At 51.8% G+C, this 12,667-nt stretch overlaps 1 long non-coding RNA gene across 1 annotated transcript; it reads right to left on the bottom strand.

Annotated features, from left to right (window-relative positions):
- Positions 1-7,231: 7,231 nt before the first annotated feature.
- Positions 7,232-12,006, bottom strand: LOC129735117 (uncharacterized). Its single transcript, XR_008730570.1, has 3 exons — positions 11,931-12,006; positions 10,472-10,669; positions 7,232-7,844 (listed from the first exon to the last, which is right to left on the bottom strand). It is a non-coding gene; the product is annotated as an uncharacterized LOC129735117 (long non-coding RNA).
- Between the last annotated feature and the right edge of the window lie 661 nt (positions 12,007-12,667).

Here is a 12,667-nt window from a genome sequence, read left to right as displayed (position 1 = left end):
CAGCCCCCACCTCTCCCTGCCCCCAAGGTGTCACGGAGAGTCTTCTACCCGTCAGGGAGAACAACGGGCATGAAGGAGGCTGTGAAGCTGGGGCTGCTGCGATCCTGGCCAGGGCATGCCTACAGACGCAGCAAAGGCTGCCAGGCTCAGTGACCCCAAGCTGCCTGTGCATCCTCTCGGCCACCCACGGGCAGTCTCCCCTCCGGCAACTGGCAGCAAGGCACGAGCATCTCCAGTTCCTGCCAGCTGGGTACCAACAGCTGCCCACAACAGCTCTGGCCGGGAACGGTGTCACCAGGGCCGCAGCTGTGCCTGGGACTCAGCCTGAACCACAAGCCGCAGCAGAGACTCCGGACCATCTCTGCAGCTCACCAGTGCTTGCAAGGCATGAAATCCAGCATCAGTGCAGCAAGGCTCTGATCGATCCCTTTCTGCTTGTGGAGGCTACGGCTTCTCCACACATGCCTCTGCCCTCAGCTTCCCAACTTCTCTGGTTCAGAGGGACGTATACCCACCTGGTGCTGCTTTATCCAGATCTTTCATGATTTCCTCTAGGTCTGGCGATGACACGTGGGGAGGCTTCTCTGTATTGCCAACAGGTTTTCTTCCTTGAGGCACGTGAAAGAAAGTATCAAGTTAAAGCTCTCACTAATAAGATACTTAGCAGGAGTGCTTCGTCTGTGAACTCAGCCAGGGCTGACGATGCGCCCCTGGCATACCAGGTGAGCTCCAGCACAGGATCCAGACCAGGAGCTGGAGCCACAGCTGCAACCAAACACCCATGAGAAGTTTGTGACATGCACTGTGACAGACGCTGGCACAACGGAAGAGCAGAACCTTTGAGGGGATCATGTCATGACATGGCACACGCAATGACAAAGGTCTATACTCCCACACCTGCAAGGGACGCCTCGCTCACATTTGGGCTTGGAGCGGGCAGCTCTCCAAGTAAGAAGCCGTCACGTACCCATGCCGTCTCCCAGCCCGTCAGCCCTCGCACCCCGCTGGGAAGCTGCATATCCATCGCCTGCAGCCAGGCCTGTAAACAAACAGAACAGAGAAGCTCCCCTGAAATCACACACCTCCGCCCCAAAGTCACCCGCCTCCCAGGTACTGCCACACCTCACAGGGCACGCAATACCAATAGTGACTACAATGGGTAGGGCTGGAGTCACTCAGGCTCCACCTGAGTGTCAAGAAAACGCACTGGTCTGGGACCAAAATAAGCCCAAAAGGGGCAAGTTGTTGTCTCAACTCCCAAATTACTACACTCTGGTTTAGAGGGTAACTACACGTAAAACAAATCTGTGCACAAAGTTCCGGTCAAGCTGACCCACTCTCTGAAGCAGTTATGCATGAAGGGACTTCTCATGAAGGGAGGCAGCCTTAGGAAAGCCGGGAAACAAAGACCAGAGAGCAGTAAGAACACCATTATCTAAGCAATGCAGAATGAAGCCTTCAAGTGAGGAAAGTTTTGGTCGCGAGAGAATGCAAGCTGACAAGACCTTGCCATCCGCTGACATCAACAGAAAATTAGGTGAAAATAGGACAAAGACAAATGTGGCAGTGGGAGGTCACAACCTCCAACCCAAATAGGTCCCTCCAGAAGAGGGCAAAACCCTGCCTGGGAAGCACGCGTATTTAGTAAAGTCCTTCACCAGTGTTAGCTGAGGCATAGAAGAGCCCACGGTCTCCCAAAACAAGAGGAAAAGCATGACCAAGGTACCAGAACCACAACTAGAAAGAGGTAAAGCACCACTGACTCAATGCACAGCCCTTAAGTTTAGCTGCCTTCAAGTCAGGCGTCCTGCCTGAAGCTGGGTGTCCAGCCCCCTCCTCTCCCTGCCCCCAAGGTGTCACGGAGAGTCTTCTACCCGTCAGGGACAACAACGGGCATGAAGGAGGCTGTGAAGCTGGGGCTGCTGCGATCCTGGCCAGGGCATGCCTACAGACGCAGCAAAGGCTGCCAGGCTCAGTGACCCCAAGCTGCCTGTGCATCCTCTCGGCCACCCACGGGCAGTCTCCCCTCTGGCAACTGGCAGCAAGGCACGAGCATCTCCAGTTCCTGCCAGCTGGGTACCAACAGCTGCCCACAACAGCTCTGGCCGGGAACGGTGTCACCAGGGCCGCAGCTGTGCCTGGGACTCAGCCTGAACCACAAGCCGCAGCAGAGACTCCGGACCATCTCTGCAGCTCACCAGTGCTTGCAAGGCATGAAATCCAGCATCAGTGCAGCAAGGCTCTGATCGATCCCTTTCTGCTTGTGGAGGCTACGGCTTCTCCACACATGCCTCTGCCCTCAGCTTCCCAACTTCTCTGGTTCAGAGGGACGTATACCCACCTGGTGCTGCTTTATCCAGATCTTTCATGATTTCCTCTAGGTCTGGCGATGACACGTGGGGAGGCTTCTCTGTATTGCCAACAGGTTTTCTTCCTTGAGGCACGTGAAAGAAAGTATCAAGTTAAAGCTCTCACTAATAAGATACTTAGCAGGAGTGCTTCGTCTGTGAACTCAGCCAGGGCTGACGATGCGCCCCTGGCATACCAGGTGAGCTCCAGCACAGGATCCAGACCAGGAGCTGGAGCCACAGCTGCAACCAAACACCCATGAGAAGTTTGTGACATGCACTGTGACAGACGCTGGCACAACGGAAGAGCAGAACCTTTGAGGGGATCATGTCATGACATGGCACACGCAATGACAAAGGTCTATACTGCCACACCTGCAAGGGACGCCTCGCTCACATTTGGGCTTGGAGCGGGCAGCTCTCCAAGTAAGAAGCCATCACGTACCCATGCCGTCTCCCAGCCCGTCAGCCCTGGCACCCCGCTGGGAAGCTGCATATCCATCGCCTGCAGCCAGGCCTGTAAACAAACAGAACAGAGAAGCTCCCCTGAAATCACACACCTCCGCCCCAAAGTCACCCGCCTCCCAGGTACTGCCACACCTCACAGGGCACGCAATACCAATAGTGACTACAATGGGTAGGGCTGGAGTCACTCAGGCTCCACCTGAGTGTCAAGAAAACGCACTGGTCTGGGACCAAAATAAGCCCAAAAGGGGGAAGTCGTTGTCTCAACTCCCAAATTACTACACTCTGGTTTAGAGGGTAACTACACGTAAAACAAATCTGTGCACAAAGTTCAGGTCAAGCTGACCCACTCTCTGAAGCAGTTATGCATGAAGGGACTTCTCATGAAGGGAGGCAGCCTTAGGAAAGCCAGGAAACAAAGACCAGAGAGCAGTAAGAACACCATTATCTAAGCAATGCAGAACAGAGCCTTCAAGTGAGGAAAGTTTTGGTCGCGAGAGAATGCAAGCTGACAAGACCTTGCCATCCGCTGACATCAACAGAAAATTAGGTGAAAATAGGACAAAGACAAATGTGGCAGTGGGAGGTCACGACCTCCAACCCAAATAGGTCCCTCCAGAAGAGGGCAAAACCCTGCCCGGAGAGCATGCCTAAAGACCTTCAGCACTGCTGTCTCAGGATGGGTACAATTTTGCTGTAGAAGCAAGAAACATGTAATCAGTCCTGTGTATGATAAGGAAGGTTCAATATACTATGAAGTATAAGAAGTGTGCACTGGACGGGGGAAGGGAGGGAAGATTCCATCGTATCTTCGGGGATCTGTCGACAGGCTGAACCTGTCTTCTCCCACATAGAGATGCCAACTGGGTAAGAACTATATTCAGTGACTATCTCATACCAGCTTTTATTAGGTGCGTTGTTTTAAGCTTGATTTGCAGTTACTATATTATCACCAGCAGTCTTTGAACCTTATCCTTTCATAAACTAGCAGTTTGTATAATAAAAATCTTGAGCTTGTGTAAGTCTCTGGAGATCTGAATAACTGATATAAGGATCTGGCTCAGTGACGTTGAATAGGTTAGTTGAATCACTCTCGTCTACAGTGGGCTGTCAAAACGCAGGTAGCGGGCTAGCTGGTCGGCCATGAGGGTATCGTCTGTCTGGGGAAATTGACAGGTTGATCAAATATGAAGGGTTTGAGGAATCCCCCTTCTTAATGTGACACACCTGTTGGCTGGGACCGGAAAGCTTTCAAAGTACTGTTTCCAGGCCACGTGCAACACCCTTCAAAGACCAGGTGGACAAACATACAGCCTCTTAGGAATTCTTACTGGGACAACTCTACTGGGCACTAAAGAAGCCCACAGGAAAGGACTGGAGGGAAAAAAAAAATCACCTTTTTTTTTGTCTCAGGGAGAAGTGCCTACTTCTGAGACTACTGAGAGTCTGCTGCACCACAGCTGCCCTGTTACTTCCCCTGGCCTGCGAGATGGGGCTGTGTGTTGGGGACCTGGGGTTGCCCAAGGAGAGCACTGCAGGGCTAGAGCAGGAATGCTCCCGCCTTCCTGAATGGACATCTCCCAAGGACAGATGTCCCCAAAGCTGATAGCCAGAGCGCAGCCCAGGAGCAGTGGAGTCACGGCACCAGGCACGGCTGTGACCCAGCCAGAGGACAAGCACTCCCGTGGACTAATGCCTGGCCCTGCTGTGCAGCTCTGGCCCCGACTCGCAGGCCGGGGAAGGCTGCCACACCACACTGCCCAGGGTTGGGTTCCAGCCCTCACCCGCCAACCTACCTAATCGCCACGGAGCAGCCCAAGTGTCCTGGGCTTGCAGGGCCACCAGGAGGAAGAGGATAAGGATGCAGGAGAGGGACACAGCCCCCTGTGCCTGCACCATGCTGCTGCTGCTGCTGCTGCTGCTGCTGCTGCTGCTGCTGCTGCTGCTGCTGCTGCAGTCACCACTGCTGCTGCTGCTGCTGGCACTGATGGACCACGCCCACGGCACAACGTATCATGGTGTGGAACACTGGGGCTTGTGACCTCACAGCCCAGCCTCCTCAGGGCAGCCATGCCCCCGGCATGCTGCCACCCACCCAAGCACCCCCCTGGCACACCCCACCCCAGGAAGGCAGGGCTTCCAGTGGAGACCGAGACTGACACTGCGCTAAGGAGTGTTTTGACTGTCTAGAGCTTGATGATAGTGATGAAAGGGCCGAGTGTTTATGGGTACGAACGAGGGGAAAGGCCAGCAATGCAGATGTCATGGTGGGAGGCTCTTAAGACCACCACAGCAGGATGAAGAGGCAGATGAAATATTCTATCAATCAGCAGCTGGGAGAAATCTCACCATCGCTACCCTTGTTCTCATGAGGGAATTGAGCTTCCCAGATGTCTGCTGGAAATACAGTACAGCAGAGAGGAAAGGCTCTAGGAGCTTCCTGAGCTGTGCGGACGAGACCTTCCTGACCCAGCTGGTGAGGGAGCCTGCTAGGGAAGGAGCACCCTGCAGCTGTTGTTTGCTAACAGAGAAGGACTTGTGGGTGATGTGATGGCTGGAGGCCATCTGGGCCATGGCCATCGTGACATGTTAAGAGGTTTGATTCTTGAGAAGTAAGGAGGGGGGGCAGCAGAACTGCTCCCTTGGACTTCCAGAGAGCAGACTGCATCTGTCCTCTTTTTGAATAAAAATGCCGCGGTTTAGATATACGACTTATTTATAGAATTACAAGCATGGAAAACCAGTCTTTTCCATAAGAAAGCAACTACGGAACCTCTTCACTGACAGTAAATACCTCAATACGTGAGTACCCCATGCCACATGCCAATACCAACTCCAATGCAACATAACTGAAATACCTCCACTGGAGATACCAGTTCTGCAATTAAGTCTTGAGCTTTCCTCACAGAGCCTGCCACACCACCCGCTAGCATGTTCCGTTAACCTCCCAAACACTGGCCTTGAGAACCTGAGCGTGAAGCTGTTCTCAAGCACAAGCATGGAAATCCAACCATCAGTGGTCCGAGAGGTACGCAAAGATGAACATCTATGTCTCCCCTGTTGACACTCCTGAGGATAGGAAGCCAGAAGAGCTGTTCAGTTACCCAAGTCTAAATAGGTTTAGTATCTTTACTGAAAGCTGGCGAGACACAAGCCTAAGAAATCTTTGCTCCATATCTAACCATCGCTGAAACACTGAATCGAAAGGAAGCAAAGGAAGACAGAAGACACGCCAGGTCTGCCAAGCAAAGAACATGAGGAAGTTTCTCACCGCACAGAAGCACAGCTGCAGACAGAGTTCCTGCTGACAAGCAGGCAGCAGGAGTGAACTTTATCCATTTGGGACCCTTTGAGAACACCAGGCACCCAGATAGTGCTGAAGGATGCTTTGTACATAGCGGACCCTCGGAGAGAAGCAGACATGTCCAGTTTTATGCCCTGGGGAAGTGCCCTGACACTGTCCTGCCCCTCGGGTGGCGTAGGATAATTAAAATACAGGAACTTATTAGTAAGCATGGGCTAATTCCTGGCCCACTGTGATGCTAACAGTAGCCCACAAATCTCTCAACTAGTTTTGCTCAGCCTGTATTTATGACAGTTACATTGCTCTATGTTGTGGGGGAAAGCAGGTGACACAGCTTGCCCCCTTGATGCACAGGGCTGTGTTTCAAAGGACTACGACAAGCCCAGAAGAGCACAGCATAGAACAGCTTATACGTAATTGAGTATCACATCACAAAACATACTGCATGCATCTATCCATGAAAATGGGGTTTATGTAGGCACATGCAAAATGGGTCTCCTGCTCAAAACCCAGCAAATCCTGATTTTAAAAAATCATATACTGAAATGTAAGACGACATACCTTTGGGTTTGTTGCTAAATCCCCATGTCGATGTAATTCCTTCACTGCCATCTGAAATCGTTCAGCTTAAGGCACTTTCCACGCCAAGCAAAGAAAGCTCAACTCAGAAGGGAAAGATCCTTCTTGATGGGACGCATCATCTGTGACAACCGGACACCTTCCCGCCCACTGAAACATAGCAGCAGAGTTAAAAGCAGCTTTTAAATTCCAAGTGGAGAGGTGCAAAGTCTGAAAACTACAGGACATTCTCTTCCTAGCACAAAATAATCAACTTTTTCCCACTTCTCTGCAAACCCCAACCCCGGTGTTTTGTGTTTTTCACACTGCAGCACAGAAAGCCAGTACCCACAGCTGCACAAGGACTTCCAGTGCCAGTGTGCAAAGCATCGAGGAGTCTGGGCTCAGTCTTGGCAGTACAGGAGCGATCCACCTCAAATGCACTGCACAGTCTGCACCTGGGGGTATCACAGGTCAATAGTTAATCACTGCTTTTCCTCCCAGTAACAATAAGGAGAGAAAAAAAGAAAATCTCCTTACATCCATGGCTCTTCTTTACAGGCTAGAGGTTTATGGAAGTGATGACCCATTTCACCCAACATTCAAGACACCTTCTGAACAATTTTCAGAACTGTCCCCAAACCCCCAGATCTTACACAACAATCAGTCCAAAGAAAGTACAGAGGTCTCTGCGCTACTGGACACATGCAGGAACACTTGTGTTTACTGGACACCTTTGTAAAGGGAAAAGGCATTACACCAGCGTACCAGATCCTTGCCCAAAAGACTTTTCAAACCACCTGTTTGTTGACGCAGTCACTGCACTTCAACCCTTCCACCCACGACAACATCCTCTCAGGGGGCAGACTTGCCTGCTCTTGATCACAGAATCAGTCAGCAGAGCTCATATTGAACCAAGCTAAAAACTGGGCCCAGCCTCTACGTTCACGGTTGGGATACACGGCTCCTATCACAGGGCTCACATGGCAGTCCCACCTGGCTTACGTATCTGAAGTTGCATTTCCCACGGGTCAAATATTCCTCTTCACATCTGCCTTGAAACTGAGGGCTCATGGTCAGCGAGAGAAGGGAGTTCCTTGCCTCCTGTGCAGTCAGGTCACGTTCCCCTGCTAAAGGCAGCCTGCTCAGGCCTCCCATTTGTGTACAATCTGTTAAAAGAGTAAAATCAAGTCTGAAGGTTATTCATTTGCTTCCTTAAACATTCTACCATTTGCAGCATTCGGCCCCCAGAAGATGACTTCTGACATAGCAACTTCAACCAAGCAACTGGCAGTTCAACAGAATCACCAACAGCCAGGTCTGTACCCTTGGGGAGACACTTTCAAAGCTCTTTGGAGGATCGCACTGGATCTGTGTGCTTTAGACCCCACTGCGTGGATTTACTGTTTTACTGGCAAAGGTTTTATGTACCACACGTGAACATCTTCAAAACACCTGCTGTAATGGTCTCATGCGTAAACAGACACAATGATCCTCTAATATCACACACGAAGAACTCAATGGATGCCCCTACCAAGGCAGTGGTTCCCTTCTGTAGCCACTGAACAAGCAAAAGGATGGATCAGAACGACATTATCAAGCTCTGAAGCAAAATTTCTGTCCTCCTTTAGCTGTAATTTAGAGCTTCATTGAGTGCTGAAGAGTGTCAGCCTGACAGCTCTGAAGCAGGAAGCGCTTGATCCTCTGTGCCAGAACCACACCGGCACTGGCCACACAAGCTGCCTGCGTACTCGCAGGGTCAGGGTCAGGGTCCGGGTCCGGGTCAGGGTCTGTACTGCCCTGCCACCGCAACACAGAAGTGAGGAAAGTGAAATGGAGATAGAAGTGTTCATTTTCCACGTAGTTGATGCTGGCAGCTTCTTGCCTCCAGCATTCCTGCACCTCAGGAGCCTGGGAAATGACAACAAATGAGAAAGTTCCTAAAAATAATTTGCCTAACACACCACAGCGTAGCACTTCCATATGCCCACACCACACTTCTGGCTCCCAGCTGCTCTCCTGTGCTTCCCTTTAGCTACCTGGGAGGCACCTTTTCCATCTCCTCAGATCTCAGAACACCCAACTCATGGCTCTAACATTCTTCCCCTTCCTCTCAACATCTTCCTGGTGGTCTCCGCTTTCTGCCCTCCAGATTAGGGCCTTATCATAACAGGACAAGGATAGCACTGGGGGTTTTTTCTGTAAGGAAGCCAAATACTTAAAACTCTTAATTAAAATATAAATTTTAAAGAGGAAGGGAAAAGCCAAAATGACAGCCAAGTGGAAGTTTCATTTGGTGCTCAAACCACCTGAACACTTCTGCTGCAGCTGCAGCCGAGAGCTGGCCCTTAGATGCCTGATCAGGATAAAGCCCCAAATCCTGCCACTAAGGTTTCAAATGACAAAATAACATCATCTAAGGGAAGGCAAAATGGATAAACACAAACATCGCCGTATGTTTACAGGGCCTTCACAGCACAGTGGTTCTCTGATGGCACCCAGAACTTAGCAGTATGAAGAATTACAAAGGTCAAGTGCTCTCTATAAGCGATGCACCCTTAAATCAACACTAGTGACAAAAGAGCCAAGCACTTGACTTGCAGAACGGCAGACGATTCCTGACTTTCTCCACAGCTTCTACTACTGATGAAGCTTACAACCACCTCACCATTTGGGAACAACATCCGTTGCTAGTGTTGCTCTGGTTGGAAACTCAGCAGGCTGGCACGTTCCTTCCTTCAGAGCCAGAAGGAATTTGTCGTTACAGGAATTCTCATGCCACTGAACCGGCAGCAAGGTACACAAGCCTCTTAATCCCTTTTTATACTTCTGCGCTTGTGCCATATAACCATTCTCCACTCTCCATCTCACCACCTCTCCAAGCAGAAAAGTCCCATCTGCCACACACTTGTCACAAACTACGTAGGATATGACACAGGTTTCAAATACACCGGAAAGTATCAAATCAGACACTTTAAAACATAAAAGAAAACTAAAAAAAGGTGGCAGTGGGAAATTATTTTCTACCTTGACTGTTAGGTTCACAAGCTGCTAGTAGTTAACATTAATGGCGCACTATTTCAAGGTCGCTGCTAGTAGTTAACATTAATGGCGCACTATTTCAAGGTCGTGATGGCAACCTGCAATGTGTGGGTATCAGCGAGAGAACTGCTGCCTTGCACCAGTTCAGGTGCTCCACCTATACCTTGTCACAGATTTGAATTTTTTGTTTGCTTGTTTTAAATGCTTATCAGGGTAGGATTTGCCTACCAAGACCAGATTTTAAGTGACGTTACATTAAGCTGCTCTTGCTTTAAATACAGCAAGATAGCTCCACTGCTACATTCAGCCACAAGAACGTAAACACCTCCAGCTTCATAGACACCCATACATTATTTTTGTAAGGAACAAATGACTAAACATGGAACAACACTATGGAAAAAGCAAAAGAATGCACACAATCAGCATTTCCCTATTTGGACCAAAACCCAAACATCTCTAACAGCAGATAAGTCTGAATTAAAAATCAACCACATCCAGATCCCAAACGGGGTAGGGGTTATTGTATGCCACAGACCTGGACTTGACTGTTGAAGGAAATCACGCGCTACGGAAAATTTGAGGTGGTTCTGCGGAAGGTTAACTACAGCCTTGGCAACTTCCTTGGGACATGAAAGGTACGTGCGCTACAGTACCACCCGCAATAAAGGAAACCAGTCTCGCAGTTTGAGTTCAATACCACATCCGCAAACCAAATGAGGCTGCTACGTTTGAGGAACACTGATGGAAACCTCACCTGCCATCCCAAAGTTATGCTACGGCATTTCTTCCCTTTTTGCCACTTTCCTCAGCCTTGGTACATCTTTTGCAGAATCTGAAGCAAGGGCCCATAGCTTCTTCCTGTTTCTAACAGTGAATGTCTGGGTTTCACACGTTGGTTTCTTGTGCGGCGCCAATAAGACCCAACACTCGCCTTCAGAAATGCATCCGTACACTAGGCAAGAAAAGGAAAATTACCAGTCACGACATTGTACTGCCCACAGGGCAACAGAGTGCCCCACTCGTAAGAGGATTTAAGGCCGTAAATAACCCTCAAATATCTTCATGAACAAGCACAGTTTAATCATGTGCTTTTAATCTGACTACCGACACAATCTAACAAGAAGACACATTAAGGGAAGCAGAGCTGTAGTTAAAAAAGTGGGGCTTCTCTTTCCTCTCCTGAGGGTTTACCATCCAGAGCTGGCTGAAGTTCTGAACCTGCAAACCGCTCCCCCATGCTTGTATGCTCGCTCTGGGAAACAAAGACGGCTGTTTGAATTCTTTTGCAGGTACAATCTTTCTTTACTTTTGAGTTGGAATGAAATGAAAAGCTGCCATCAGTCCCACTTACGGCACAGAGACACCCCTATGTTCCACGCACACGCCTGCCCAGAAACGCATGCAGAGGGAAGCCATCCCTTGGGTATCAAACACAGAAACAGCACTGAAAACCTTGACTTCTGAGAGTCCCTGCAGCGTTCTCCCAGGCCAATACACAGCATGCTTGTGGCAGGATCACCACTGCGTGTGCGTCACTTGCTTTCATTTCCATCTTCATCTCTAACCTGGCACTTGCCACCTCCAGAATGCAGCATGCATAAAAGCAATTCCGTTTACTACAAGCACAGCACCGTGTGAACCTTCTGCATGAAGCCCGGTATTTAAAGGAATTGCTATAAAGAATAAAAATCTGCCGGCACCACTGACACACAGACACGCTGTGTTTTCTGAAGAGGGCCGATACATGAAACCTGCAAACTAAGGACTGCGACAAACTAAGCTCGCTCCTTGCCCCTCTTCTTTTGCCCTCAGGCTGGTGCAGGAGCTCCTTTCACCAGAGCAGGCACACCACAGACACAGCCTCACCGAGGGGAAGGGTGGGGAGGGGATAAGGGCAGAGGGGGAAAGGAAAGACCCACAGAAGCAGCTTTGCTGCCCACTGCCAAAGTCACAAGCCGCTCACGGATCCTGTCCCCTCGCCCTGCCTCTGCTGGTCTGTGCCTCCGTCCCCCTTCCCGCCCCTCCGCTCCTCTCCCTAGCCCTCTCTCCTGCTGCTGATCCTGCATCCCTTGCGGCACCCCCCTGCCCCTCTGTCTCTGTCCCGCTGCATCCCTCTGCCCGCTCCTCGTCAGTCCCTGTCCTTTCTCCATCCCTGCCCAGCCCCCCCCCCGCTCTCCCTGCCCCTCTCCGGCCACCCCTCCGCCTTGACCCACCTCTCCCTGCCGCTCAGTGCCTCCCTTCCCCTCGTCTCTGCCCACGGGGGCTCCGGGGCCGGGGCCTGTGCTCGGGCAGTCCCGGGAAGGGGCCATGGGGCCTACAGGGCCCGGGCTGGGGGCTGGTGTCCTCCCAGGGCCTGACTGCTGGGCAGGGATGTCCCATGGCCTGCTGGGAGAAGGCGTGCCCCGGGGCATGCTGGGAGCTGTAGGCCCGGGGCCACCCCATGGCCAGGTTGTTCCCGGGGCATGCTGGGAGCTGTAGGCCCGGGGCCACCCCATGGCCAGGCTGTTCCCAGGGCATGCTGGGAGCTGTAGGCCTGGCACCACCCCATGGCCAGGCTGTTCCCGGGGCATGCTGGGAGCTGTAGGCCTGGCACCACCCCATGGCCAGGCTGTTCCCGGGGCATGCTGGGAGCTGCCACTGCCCACCCTCAGCCTCCTGGCAGCCATGTTGGGCTGGGCAGGCACAGCCTGTGCTGGGGCTGTGGCCCGGCTGAGGGGACCTGTGGCCGGCCGTGGGGTGAGGGATGCCCCTTGGGCTGGCACAGGGGTGTCTGCTGCCTGCTGGCTGCCCGGGGGTTCTGTGGGGAGGTTCCAGCCCCCCGCTGTGCCAGGCCCCGGGGCAGCTGGAGTCAGGGTTGGCCGGGGCAGCCCTGGGGGGGAGCTGAGAGCTAAGGAGGGAAAGAGGCGCCGGCAGGTGCCCCGGGCACGGGCACCGGGCACCCCGACTTGCA

The sequence above is a fragment of the Falco cherrug genome, unplaced genomic scaffold (genome assembly GCF_023634085.1).
Source record: "Falco cherrug isolate bFalChe1 unplaced genomic scaffold, bFalChe1.pri scaffold_35, whole genome shotgun sequence".
Classification (NCBI taxonomy): Eukaryota; Metazoa; Chordata; class Aves; order Falconiformes; family Falconidae; genus Falco; species Falco cherrug.
The sequence above is the reverse complement of the archived record's forward strand: the minus strand, read 5'-3'. Positions and strand labels throughout refer to the sequence as shown.